Source organism: Trachemys scripta, chromosome 4 (genome assembly GCF_013100865.1).
Source record: "Trachemys scripta elegans isolate TJP31775 chromosome 4, CAS_Tse_1.0, whole genome shotgun sequence".
Classification (NCBI taxonomy): Eukaryota; Metazoa; Chordata; order Testudines; family Emydidae; genus Trachemys; species Trachemys scripta.
Window position 1 is genome coordinate 132534130 of NC_048301.1, and position 13351 is coordinate 132547480.

At 56.9% G+C, this 13351-nt stretch overlaps 1 protein-coding gene across 2 annotated transcripts in view; it reads left to right on the plus strand.

Annotated features, from left to right (window-relative positions):
* Positions 1 to 927: 927 nt before the first annotated feature.
* Positions 928 to 13351, plus strand: part of SYT2 (synaptotagmin 2) — a 206036-nt gene continuing 193612 nt past the window's right edge. The window contains exon 1 of one of the 2 annotated variants that reach the window (XM_034767611.1): positions 928 to 1128. The gene's annotated coding sequence lies outside the window, so the exon portion shown is untranslated. The remainder of the gene's footprint in view (positions 1129 to 13351) is intronic. The other variant, XM_034767613.1, reaches the window with a different exon arrangement.

A 13351-nucleotide genomic window follows, 5' to 3' on the forward strand; every position in this document is an offset into this window, starting at 1 on the left:
TATTACATTCCTGTATAAATTGAGGTCTTTAACCGATACATGAACAATCCCTAGACAGGGGCAGAGGGCATCTGGCTGTAGTTTACTAATACCGAGTAATAGAGTTTTGTCCCTTCTCCCTCCGAGGATCTCAAAGCCCATTCCAGACATTCCTGAAGTAAGCCTCATCCTTCCATCCCCTCACCCCAGCCCGCCAGGGAGACAGGACAGGTGTTATTGTCCCCATGTCACAGAGTGAGACGCTGATACACAGAAGAGCAACTTGGCCAACTTCTTCCGGCAGGCCAGTGGCACAGCCAGGGAAAGAACCCAGGAGTCCTGCCCCACTGCTAGGCAGTGCTCCCTGGCCTCCAGCGCCCCCCCTCCCCGCCCCCGGCTCTGCATTGCAGCTCAGCCTGGATCCGGGCAAGGGGAAGCCGAAGCCACAACTCGCCAGCCCCAAAGAGGGGCCTTCCAAAAGGAAGGGGGTTGCGACTCCGGAGCGGAGCCAGATCCCTGCAAGGGGGCCTCGATCCGGGCCTTTGCCTCTGCCCGGGAGGGGGGGGGGTCGCCTGGCTCGGAGCCCGTGACTGCGTAGGTCCGGGAGCCAGGCTAGCGAGCCTCAGAGCTTGACCTTGGAGCGAGCCCTGGCTCCGCCTGAAGTTGCCTTCCCCTCTTCGCCGCTCCTGCCAGCGCAACGAACTGCTGCGCAAACCCCCTCTCCTCCCGCTGTGCTCTCTGCTCTGCCCGCCCTCCCCAGGCGCTGCAGCTGCCTGGCCGCTGCGCGCAGCCTCCCCCCTGCAAAGCTCAGCAAAGTCCAGCTGGGGCGGGGGACACTTGGGCAGGAGTTGGGATGGAGGGGCGGGGCTGGCGGATCCACCGCACCGTGGTGGGGAGGAGCTGAGGGAGGGGAGCAGCCCCCCCCCTCCGACCCTTCTCAATTAATGCAGATGCTTTAGCCTAGTGAGCAGCACCTCAGCCAATGAGGTGGGAGCGCTGCGCTCCTACGCCGCACGGGAGCCCCGGAGGGCTGGTGGGTAGCGCGGCTCACTGCAGCATTTAGGGCTTGTGCTGCTGGAGCCCAGGCTCGGTGCGCCCTGGTCCTGGTCCTGCGCGCGCGGTGGGGACCGGCTCCGCTCCAGCACGCGGGTGAGTTTTGTGGCTTTGTGGCAGCGCCGCTCCGAGCCGCTCCCCGCCCCTGGCTTTGCGCCTCTGGAGCAGTTGGGTGGGCTGGGGGCGCAGGGAAAGAGCTCGCTGAAGTTTGTTTGCTCTCTGGGCAGGGAGTGGGCTCCTGGGCCCGCGGGCTGACTCTGGGGGGGAGCCTGGTTTGCACAGGGGGGTGCTGCACGGTGCATGGTTTGAGCCCGGGCACCTCTACGCGGGGCACTGGCAGGGCAGAGCCCCGGCGCCGCTGGGCTTGCTGCATCAGTTATGAAAGTATAAAAATTGCTTGAGCCCCAGCCCCTCTTTCATTACCAATGAAGCCCTGGTACTGGAGAGCCTAGTGCGCGGTGGGCTTGGCGGAGGGACCCTCGCCTCTGGGTGCTTCTGTGGAGCAGGCGAGACCTAGGGGTAATTTCAAGGTTCCAGCCAGGACGGGGCTCCATCCCCGGGTTGGTCCTGGCAGGGGAGGCTCCCGAGCACTGGTTAGGGTAAAGCAAAACATATGCAGAGGTGATGGTGTAGGGCTGGTATCTATTGTTTCAAGGCTACAATTCAGGGTTTTCCCTCAGGCAAGACCTGGGGCTAGGGATCCCAGGGGATGCTGGTGAGCCAAGGAGGGAAGTGAGACAAGAACATTTCCCACCTGGTCTCTGGCCTGTCTGTCCCATGCGAACGCCCTGGGCTGGGCTTGAAGCCCCAGAGAGGATCTGGAGCACCTGTGCTCATGCTAGTTTGCTGTACAATGCCCATGATCCCAATAGCGCATGTGGCAGGGGTGGAGGGGGGGCGATTACACAGCGGGCACCTGCCGCCTGCAGGGTCCCTGGAGAGCGCTGCTTGACTGGCACTCAAACAAACTTTCTGGCTGCCTGCTTGTGGTGTGCGGAAGGGGTGGATTCAGGGGTGTCCTTTCATGGGTAAGATGGGCCAGCTCCGAACACCCCAGCGCTTTGATCCCAGTCACTCTACAATGGGCCACATCCAAACCCTGGATTCAAGCAGCCCCTTCCCTCGTACCCTCCGTGTACCCCCGGTTGGTGCGTGTGGCCAGCCCTGCTCGCCGAGAGGAGAGGGACCCTTAGGCCAATGGCACCATCTACTGTGTTGCTGTGGAAGGACACCCCATCCCCTGCTGGGAGTGCACAGTTATGGGATGAACCCACTGCGCCAAAGTGAAGTGTGTCAGTACCGGGCGTGCTGAGCGTGTCAGCGCCAGGGGAGAAGATGAGAACGAGCTGCTCTGAGCATGCAGCTGGAAGCGGGGCCAAGAGCAGGCCAGAATGGGACAGAAAAGAGAGGCTGGGGAGTGGGACAAGGGCAGGAATGAGAAAAAGGCGACGGGAGGAAGCGGGCGCAGATGAAGGCGGGCGAGATTGTGCCAGCCCTATATGCCAGCCGCCGGTGTGGGGCTGAGGCTAAGGCCAGTGCCTCAGTTTGCGGAGGGTCGCTCTGTTACAGCGAGCTATTGCTGAGGGACGGCATTTCTCTGTGTGATCTGCAGCAGGAAGAAAGCGAGAGCCCAGCAGGCCAAAGTGGGCCCTGGGGGGTGGGGATTTGGGAGACGCCAGTGTCAGTGCAGGGACTCTGATGGCTTCACACCAATGTCATTGGGGGCAGGGTCCATCTCTCACATCCCAGGGAATGACAGTCTCTGCTTATCACTGGTCAGATTGACAGTCTCTGCTTATCACTGGTCATTAACCCCCCCCCTCCGCCCCCATCATTCTCCCCCCTTGCCGGCAGTGCCTAGGAAGAATTGCTGGCAGAGGCGTCTCTGTCTCCTTGCCGGCTGCTGAGAGGAGGTCAGTCTCCGAGCTCTCGGTCTATTACAGCACTGGAGCACTTACAAGATGAGGCGGGAGATACCGACTCCCTACTCTTGAGTCATTAGCGCTGCCTGTCCACGATAAGGCTGGGTCTCCTCCTAGTGCAGGCGGGATGGGCTTGCAGAGATGGGCTGGGATTGCAGCCTGACGGCCCAGCCTAGCACCCCCAGAGGATCTGGTCAGGCCAGGCAGAGCAAATGGGAATCGGGGTTCTCTCCAAAGGAAGGCACTGGGCAGAGCTGGCGCATGAGCATTATAACCTGTTACAGCAGGATGGTCTAGCCAGGACTCCTGGGCACTATTCCCAGCCGTAGGCAGAGAGTATAGTCTAGTGGTAAGAGCAGGGAACTGGCAGCCAGGACTCCTGCACACAGAGAATTAGATCAGTTCATGGAGGATAGGTCTAGCAATGGCTATTAGCCAGGATGGGCTGGGATGCAAGCCCACGTTCTGGGTGTCCCTGAACCTCTGACTGCCAGATGCTGGGAGTGGATAACAGGGGAAGGATCACTCCACTATTGCCCTGTTCTGTTCATTCCCTCTGAAGCACCTGGCATTGGGCACTGTCAGAAGACAGGAGATTGGGCTAGATGGACCCTTGGTCTGACCCAGGGTGGCCGTTCTGATGTGGTGTTCTTGTTAAAGCAGGAGGGGTAAGGGAGAGGGGACCGGACTGGGCCAGGATTTGGTCTCCTGTGGTGTTTATGCTGAAAGGTCTTTCCCCTGCTTGGTAGGCTCCCAGTTCTGGAGTGGGTATAGTTGCCCTCTCTCCCCAGGAGGGCTGTGCCAGCTGCTGTTCACTTTGCCTCTTTTCTTTTGCTAGGTTCAGTGGGTGTCAACGCTGTTAGTGAGGGGGGTGTAGGGTGGGGCGTGAGTGCCCCACTGCTCAGGGGAGGTGCCAGGACTGAAGGGTTGTGTGTGGTTGTCCTGGTGGTGGAGGAGTACCAGGCAGGTGTGGGGAGAGTGGAAGGAAGGGTTGCCTAGTTGGGTGTGTGAAGGGGGATCCCAGGATGGGTGTCCCAGGGGGGGTGGGGGCATGCTCCAGTGGGCTCTGACATATAACCCTACAACAGCACCAGAAATTGGTGGCAGTGATGGCACGGCACGAGCACATCTAGGATCTGACCCCTCTTGTTCTAAGAAGGGCCTGTCTGGCTGTGACGTGGCTGGTGTTGTTGGCATGGGTACCCTGCTTTCTGGCAGCTTCGTCCTCTCTGGGCAGAGAGGGGGTGTTTCATGCCCCTCTGGGAGCCCGGTCACTGGGAGTCCAGCCTGCAACCACAGACTACCCCAGCTGGGACCTTGCTAGAGCTTGTGTTAGGGGGCGGTCTCCCCTTACAGACAACGCTGACCCCAATGCCCCAGTGTAGCACTGGAGGGTGCTATGCTGCAGGAAGCAGGCAAGGGACTCAGTAGGGAGCGCTCTCCTCTCTGAGTCAGTGCTGACCCCCATGCCCCAGCACGGTGTAGGGGGTGCAGTGCTGCAAAAAGGGGGATGTTTTTGGTGAAACATCAAGCCTAGGCCCTCCCCAATTATGGGCCCTGGTGCTTTCCATCAGAGCAGAGGAGTTAATTCTGGTGCCCTGGCCAAACGCCGCCTCCAGTGATTACATTCTGCTAAACTGAATCCCCCCTGCAGTTTCAGCTGGATACAACATTCTCCGTTGCTTCCTACCCTAGTGTAGTGTCATGTTCTTGTGCACTGCTAAGCAGTAGCCACGTCCCACCCAAGAGGCGCCTGCATTTCAGCCATGGAATAAGTAAGGTCTCTCTGTCCTGTACCCACCACCCAAAGGGATTGTGAAACCGAACGAATGAACACCAGCAAAGTGCTTTGAGATCACCATGTGCTGTAGAAGGGAGCGTCATTATTATGGCTGGCATTGACAAAGGGGGAAACTGAGGCAGAGAAACAGGTAGTGCCCAAGGCCACACAGCAGAGCCCAGAATAGAACCCATCAGGCCGGACTGCTAGTCCCCTCTAACTGCTAGACTAGGCCGCCTTCCTATGAGACTTGAAAGAAAAGGTTCTGCTCCCAGGGGCCCATGATAACATAAGGAGAGTGGAATGGTTGCATTAACCCTGTCAGTGCTGAGCCACATCTCTGTGAAACACCCCCACTTGCAGCATGGCCAGAGGCAGCTGGTAGACCTGGGCCTCGGACTGCCAGATGCTGGGACTGGAGGATGGGATGGATCACTTGATAACTACCCTGTTCTGTTCATTCCCTTCGAAGTATCTGGCACAGGCCACTGTTGGAAGACAGGCTACTGGGCTAGATGGACCATTGGTCTGAGCCAGTATGGCCGTTCTTATGGCTCCTGTTCTCTGGCAGCATGTGGCTAGGGCTCACTCTTCCTCCAGAAGCAGGGAAAGGGGTTAGGACTCAAGCAAGGGTCTAACCCAGGGCAGGTAGGTGATTTGCCCAGGGTCACATAATGAGTCAGTGGCAGAGCTGTGATGACAGCTGAGTTGGGTCTGGCTGAGAGTGCCATGCTCGGTGTATTAGCCAAGGCTAGTTCCCTGCTCGCATTCCCACTCCTCTCGCATGCAGGACCTCTGGGCAGGCGGGCACGCAACACGGATGCCTGGTATCTCACAGTCCCAAATGCCTTGGAGGAAGTGAAGGGACGGGGCAGGAAGGGGAGGGGGTTTGCTTTCCTGTGACACTGCTGCACATGCTGCCGTTTTCTGACTGGCCGCAACAGCCATGTGGGGAACCCCGGCTACTCCTGTGTTTAGCCATGTTAGCTTGGCCCAGAGCAGCTGCCTGCCATAGGTCCTGGTAGGTGGTTTGGAGCTCAGGATAGATCTGGACTGGGGGATCGGAACCAAAATCCAGGGTCCCACCTCCCCAAATTCCATGAGAGGGAGGGAGGTTCTGCATCCCAACCTTGCAGCTTGGGCCCATCTCTGTCTGTGCTAGGCAGGGCCGGCTCTAGGATTTTTGCCGCCCCAAGCAAAAAAAATTTTGGCTGCCCCCCCTTTTTTTGTATCCCCCTGCCCCCAGCCCTGCCCCAACTCCACCCCTTCCGAACCCCTTCCCCAAATCCCCAGCCCCGCCTCCTCCCCCGGGTGTGCCGCATTTCCCCCCCCATTGCTTCCTGCGGGTTCCCCCGCGACCTCAGGCAAGGGAGGGGGGAGAAGCGGGGCAGCGGTGCGTTCAGGGGAGCAGGCAGAGCAGAGGTGAGCTCGGGTGGGGGATGCAGGAAGTAACGGGGGGTAGAGGATCCGCTCCCCGCTCCAGATCACCTCCGCTCCACCACCGCCGCCTCCCCCGAGTGCCTGCCACTCGGCTTCTCCTCCCTCCCAGCCTTGCTGCGCGAAACAGCTGTTTTGCACCCGGCAAGCCTGGGAGGGAGGGGGGAGAAGCGGAGTGGCGGCGGCGCGCTCAGGGGAGCAGGCAGAGCGGAGGCGAGCTGGGGCAGCGGGGGCACTTTTTCCCCCTGCCCCGGAGTCAGCGCCTATGATGGCTGGTGTCAGAATGCTGCCCCAAGAAATGTGCCGCCCCAAGCACCTGCTTGTTTTGCTGGTGCCTGGAGCCGGCCCTGGTGCTAGGATCGTCCCACCCGGCTACTCGCCGAGAGAGAAGGGTTAGGGAGCTGGAGGGCAGCAGGAGGAGTTTATCCATAGGCGGGCAGCCTGCACTCCACTCCCTCCCTCCCCTCCCCCCTGCCGCCCCAAACATCTCATCTAGCAGCAGCCAGGTTTCTGTGGGCAGATTCCTTGGTGCATGGTGGTCAAACAGCACGACTTGGCGCCACCCATGATGAGTGGGCACAACACATCCTGGATCTTTATTGCCAGTCAGACAGCTGCGTTCATCCCTCGGGGCGTGGGAGCTTGAGTGGGGGGAACTGCTTTGGAAAGCTCCTCAGAACCTTCCATTCTTTCTGCCCCCCCAGCTTGCGCTTGCTTGGGGTTAACCAGTTCAGAGCCACTCTCTGCAGTGCTGTGGTTACCGCACAGTGCCTGTAATTTAATGAGCGAAGGATTTTATTTGTTAATTCTTTGTGCTGAGATGATGCTGCAGATTTTTTTTCCCCTCCTGGCACCAGAAACTGTACAGAAGAGCAGCGACTGGCAGGAAGGGTCACCGGCCGTCTGCTGCGTCATTTCTCTGTAGCACGTGTCCTTTAAAGGAGACTCTCTGTAATTGCTGGCTGCCCTAGTGCGATAGGAGCAGTAGTTAATACTCTGTGTTTGCTGTACCTTGCACGTGTCACTTGAGGATTTCAAAGCCCTTTTACAGATTGGGGAAACTGAGGCATAGAGCGAAGACGTGACACTCCCAAGGTCCTAACAGTGATTTAGTTGTGGGGTCAGACTTCCTAGGTCTTACTGCCTTTCAGACAATATTACTGCTACTCCACCAGAACAAAACCTACTGAAACACTCCTCCAGGCCTTCTTGCTCATTGATTTCAAAGTGCTTTGCCAAGAGAAGTCAGTGTTTATTCCCCATTTTACAGATGGGGAAACTGAGGCAAAGAGCAGGGTGGTGGCTTCCCTGAAGTCACACAGTAAGTCAGTGGGAGAGCCAGGATTAGAACCCCAATCTTTTGACCGGCAGTCATATATTTGATCCACTGGACCACACTGACCTTCCCTGGTGTAACTAGAGAGAAGCTGTCACGAATGCCCAGTTTCTCCATGACGGGCTTGCTTTCTGTGAACATCAGCCCCCAACACACCAGCAGCAACCTAACGTCGTTGTTGTTAGGTGTATTACAGTAGCATCAGGACCCCTTTGCGCAAGGGGCTGTACGCACAATTGAGCCAAAGGAAAAAGACAAAAAGACTCTTGCTGGGTGGGCTAATTAGCTCTGGTTGGGGTAGCCAATGGGAGGCCAACACATCTCCTGAGCTCGGAAGTGGACTGAGACCCAAATGGTGCCTTGCGCACTAGGGTCATGCAGCAGCCATCGGCTTTGGGTCACTGCTGCCTGGGGCTCCGTTTCAGGGCCTGGGAGGCTCCATTCCCATTCTCAGCCCCTTGGGCCATCAAGTGCCCCTGTCTTTATGTTTTAAAAGGGAATGACAGCCCGATTGTTGTGTCTGTGGAAACGGGGGCCTGGCAGCGCTGTCTATTAGCATGGCCAGATGCTATCTCAGCAGCACACACCCACCTTCTTGTGCAAGGGCCTGGGAAATCTGCCTCCTGCTCCTTCTCCCCTCTTCCCCCCTCCCCATCAGCGTCGTACCCCACTGAGCCTCGGTCAGTTTGGGCAAAGTCTCTCTGGGGACATGCCATGACAGAAGGAGAGCCCTAGTGGGAAACAGAGTCTGTCCAGGTTCCGCAGCATCACTAGAGACTCCCCTTTGTATCCCAGTCTGGCTCTTCTCCATTGCAAGGAGCTCTCCAGGCCGATCCTGGGAGGTGCTGAGTGCCAGCGAGCTCGCTCCCCTGCAGGCGGGAGAGTAGGAGTCCGTGGCACTCCCACAGGCAGCCCCGAGAGGGGTAGTGCCTCTGGAGGGGAAGAGCCCTCGTCTCTGGAGATAACTGGGAAGGGAAGGTCACTCGGGATTCTCCAAGGGAACAGCAGTGCCAGCAGCAGGAGCCCTGTGCCAGCCAGAAATAGACACAGCCCTGCTGCTTGCTGAGCCCATGCCTCTGCCATTATTCTGGGGACCCTACCCCCGATAACGTTGGGCAGCGGGCCTGACCTAAACCACACAGGCTGGAAACACGCCCACTTGACTTCCAAGGGGAGGGATTGGGCCCTTGTGTCCTGGCTCCTGTTACTGGATCATGACGATTGCGATTTTGGGTGTTTTCCCAGCAAGCTCCAGCTCCTGGAGTCAGGTGGTTCTGGGAGGGTCACCGTTCAGTTCCTAGCCCTCCTGGTTGTAAAGAAAAGCTGGAAAACATGGCCCCGAAAGGCTGTGGCACCAGAAGGTAAATAAACAGAACCCAGCATGTGTTACTTTTGAGATATTGTGATTTTTTTTTTTTTTTTTTTTTAAGGCAATAACCATGATTTTGGAGGCTCGATTCAGGAGTTTTGAATGCTAGGGACTGACAGGGCTGTGCATGGGAGCTCACATCTTGGCCAATTGGCTCATGCATCTGCCGTTGCGAGCTGGGACCAGTAGAGCTATCTCAGTTGGGAGAGAAGTTGAATTCTCCACCATTGGTTATGAGGGTCACTTTGCAGATGCCATGGCCCCATGTGCTCTTGGCTCAAATAGTCTGGGCCTCAGGTCCATGCCCCGTCCCAGAGGAGGCTGCACTTCCCAAAGCGCTGTTTGATTATTACCCCCTAATAACGGCATTATCACTTGGATTGAGATGTTTCAGATGCTGTGGCTAATTTTCCTTGTCATGCTTCCCTTCATTTATAATGGGATTTTGATAACGTCACGCGTCCTAAAGTATTGGATACAATCAGCATAATTCCTCATTTATTAATTAAAACTTCAAGGCTAATTCAGACAGCGCGTGGTTGGAATTGGAGCCGTCTTCCCATCACAACCATCGAAACTGCGGGGCTTAGGATTTAATTCCCTTTGGACCTTAGAGTGGTCACACGCATCGTGGGCTTGTGCTCATCCCTTTGAGGGCTGGAAGCTGGTGGAGAATTCTCCTTGTGGAAGGGAACTCTCTGCTGGCAGAGGTGGTTCTGCTGCTCCCTGGGAAACCCACCGTGCAAGGGGGAGGGAAGGGGTGAGGCAGGGGCATGGTGGAGCACCAGAAGCAGAAATTAGGGTAGCCTCACTGCCCCTCTAACTTCTGCCTAGGCCAGGTGGCCAAGGACCAGGGAAGCACAACCGGGTCCCTACCATCATCACTGTCCACTGAGTCAGAGTGTAGCTGATGTGACTTAAATAGTAATAAATATTATTTATATTACCGTCCTGGCCAGGAGCCCCAGCCACGGATCAGGACCTCCTTGTGCTGTACAGACACAGAACAGACCGACGGTCTCTACCCCAAGGAGCTGACACTCTGAGCATAAGACCTGAGACAGCTGATGCCCGCAGCCAGATGAGGGAGTACAAGGAGTTAGCATGGCAGGCCGTGGTCTTGGCACACCAGCGGCCTACTCATGGCCGAGTTTTGTGTAGGCATCACGGCAAAGGAGAGTTTTAAGGAGAAGGAGGTGGCTTTGTGGATGTTTACGGGGAGCTCCCCCCTATCATGAAGGGGAGCTGGGGAGAAAGCATAAAGGTGCTTGTTGGAAAACCTAACGAGTGGGCAAGGGAGACTGGCAGCGTGGCCCGACTAGAGGTGAGCATCGAGAGCTCAGTAGCAAATGAGATAGCAGCAACAGAGTGGGGACTGCCTGGGAAGGGCCTTGACAAGCAGCTTAGGTTTGGTGGAGGATGGTGTTGGCAAAAGAAAGGGACACCTGTGTCCGCTTACGCCTTCTGACCATCTCCTCCTTGTCACTGCAAGCACGGCCGTGCCCTCCCTTTGACCCGCCTGCCGGTAGATACCTGCTCCACCTGCTGCGGCACCTTGGAGTCATGCCTGGGGCTTTGTGGGGTCTTTGTTCCCAATTCTGCTCTCCTTGCTGGCTCCAGTGGCCCCGCAGAAGCTGGGAGAATGACTCCCTTAGCCGGACCTGCTGCATGTGGACCTGTGCAAATTGCACAGCCTGGGGATCAACTCCAGCCTTGTCTTCTGTTCACGCAGGAAACCTCCATTGAGATATTAGCATATTAGGAAACACTATTTCACTAGGAGGGTGGTGAAGCACTGGAATGGGTTACCTAGGGAGGTGGTGGAACCTCCTTCCTTAGAGGTTTTTAAGGCCCTGGCTGGGATGATTTAGTTGGGGTTGGTCCTGCTTTGAGCAGGGGGTTGGACTAGATGATCTCCTGAGGTTTCTTCCAACCCTGATATTCTATGATTCTATTTATTTGCAGCTGCTTTGTGGCTGGCTTTGGCTGCAATGAACTGAGCAGCAAGGGCCAGGCCAGACTGAATGTGAGCTGCTCAGATAACCGCTTGATAGATTGAGCCCTCATGCTGCTTGCAGAGGTGCTTAAAAAGCTCCCTTTTGATCTCGTCCTCTGAATGGCGTGTAGGGATTGCACCCGCTGCAGAGGAACATCCTTGGAGCACTAACTTCCGGGGGGTCCAAAAGAGGAGGTGGTGGTGGTGGTGGTGGTGGGAGGGCACGCGGGGGGTGTTGAACTGGTAGAGCTGGGTGCGTGCAGCACTACACACACATCGGCGGGAGAGAAATCAGGTGGTAAGTAGAACTGGCTGGATTATTTCTTTACAAGTTTGATGCTTTTTTTTTTTTTCCCATTTGCAAATTGTTCCTAAAGTAACGCTGTGCGACAGGCTGGGTGTAAGCTGTGGGGATGGAACCTGCGACTCTTGATTCTAAAAGCACCAGACTCTAACGCCTGAGCCAAAATGCTAGTTTTGCTAGCCAAGGCTGCAGTCAGCTCGCTCTGTGGCCCAGCCACCACTGGGGGGAAGAGCACGCAACACTCAGTGTGGGTGATACATGCTGTTGATTTCTGGGGGGAATGCATCCTGTGCAGAGAAGTCACTTAAGTCCCAGTTAAGCCCCCGAGGGTCTGGTTTTCCAAAGAGCTCAGCTCCCACGTAGGCAGCTAAATAAGTGGCCAGATTTTCAAGAGTTCAGCATGTTGGGCACTGAGCACTTCTGCACATTGGCCCCCTCTTTCAGTGCCTAAATGGGAGGTGGGCTCTGGTGAAATTCTCCCCCAGTTGTGGGTGCTGAGCCCCACAAAACCTGGCTCTCCGCTCTTCTTGACAATCCGACCTCCCCGTGGGCTGGCTCTCGGTACTGGGGTGAATTCCCCCCTCCCCCCCCTGCATCCCACTTTGCAGCTGGAAATTGACACCCCCTGGTGCCAGTTGTGTTAACAGATGGGGACAAGGCTCCTCCACCTGTTCTCCTGCTTACCTGGTCTGGGATGGAGGAGTACCCCAGGGCCCAGGTAGCTCAGGCAGGGGTGCACAGAGTCCCCTATGCAGGTGTCCAAGCCAAGTCACAGCCTAGCCCTTACGCTCCATGGGGCGCGAGTCAAGGCTGCGTGTCCAAGTGCTGTGGAGGGGGACTGGATGTGTGGCCTGGGGATGGGGGAGTGCTGGGACTGGAGAGGGTTAGCGAGGGTGTGGGGGGCACAATGCCGTTTGGGGGTACGATGCTGTTGGAGGTTGCAGAGGATGCTAGCGGCTGCATTGAGTGACTGGGAGCTCCCGGGAGCACCCTTCACTCTACATGAGTGGAGCCTTTTGCGTGAGCTGGAATCCGACATCGGCATGTCCCTTGTGATCTGTTTGTATCATTTCTGGCTTCTCTGAAATCACCACCTTTCATCAAGGATTGTGTGCCCTGGAAAAAGGGGAAACAAATGTTAACTTAGACCAATGAAGGTGGAAGGGAAGGAGTCGTTCTATTTGAGTTCCGTTGCTGGGCTGGTGTTTTATATTAACCCTTTTCTCCTTCCTTCCCCGCCCGTTACACCCCCTTCTTCCTCTTGCCCTGAATTTCCTGTTGGCTTTGGGACGATGCTATTGCATGGAGTCATTTTTTGTCCATGCTCCTCATGTCAGGGAACAAGGTAGAGGGTATGCGGAGCAAAGAAACTGCAGGGACTGTTTGCTGGTGAGCAAAAGCCTGCAGGTTGCCTGGGGGCTGGCAGCTCTGCCTACTCGCCGCTGCTCTCCTCTCCGGCACCCCTCCGCTCACTGCTGCAGCAGGAAGAGACTGCACCAGAATGAAGGCACCTCCGTTCCCTGCAGAACCCCGTGCAAATTCAGGATCAGCTTCTGCCCTGACTTGGCTGGTTTCCTGCTGCAAAACTAGCTCCCGAAAAGCGGAAGGTTGGAGCAAGGAGGGAATATCCCCATCGCCTGCACTGGGTGAATGCAAACGCAGGAGGAGAGAGGTCTGCAAAGGAAACTGGTGCAGTGCCGGCATGCAGGCCCACCTCTGGGGCAATGTTAATGAGGGTCACTACGAACGGCAGGCAGCAAAAAGCTCCCAGCCCAGCCTGCTGGGGCTGTTCTCAAGCCAATCTCAGATGCCGACTTCAAGGTCAAGCCTGTGTTCCATGCAGACATGTGAGGGGCCAGGGATTGCCCGTCCCCTTCCTGACAGTGTTAATCGGGGGGGGGGGGGGGGGCAGCATCCTGCACTCAGCTCCGTGGAGCTGCGTATGGAATAGGGCAAGGGGCTGGGCTCAGCTTCAAGGTGTGGGAGAGAGGGGCACCAACAACCGCAGATCCACAAATGTGGCCACAAGTGGCCTGTGCTCTCTTGCCTAGGGTTACCCATATCTAATAAATAAAAAAAGGAGGATCCTCCACAGGCCCTGGCCCCGCCCATTTCCCCAGCCCCGCCCCTTCCCCGCCCTAACTCTGTCCCCTCCTCCCTCCCACTCCCAGCCAC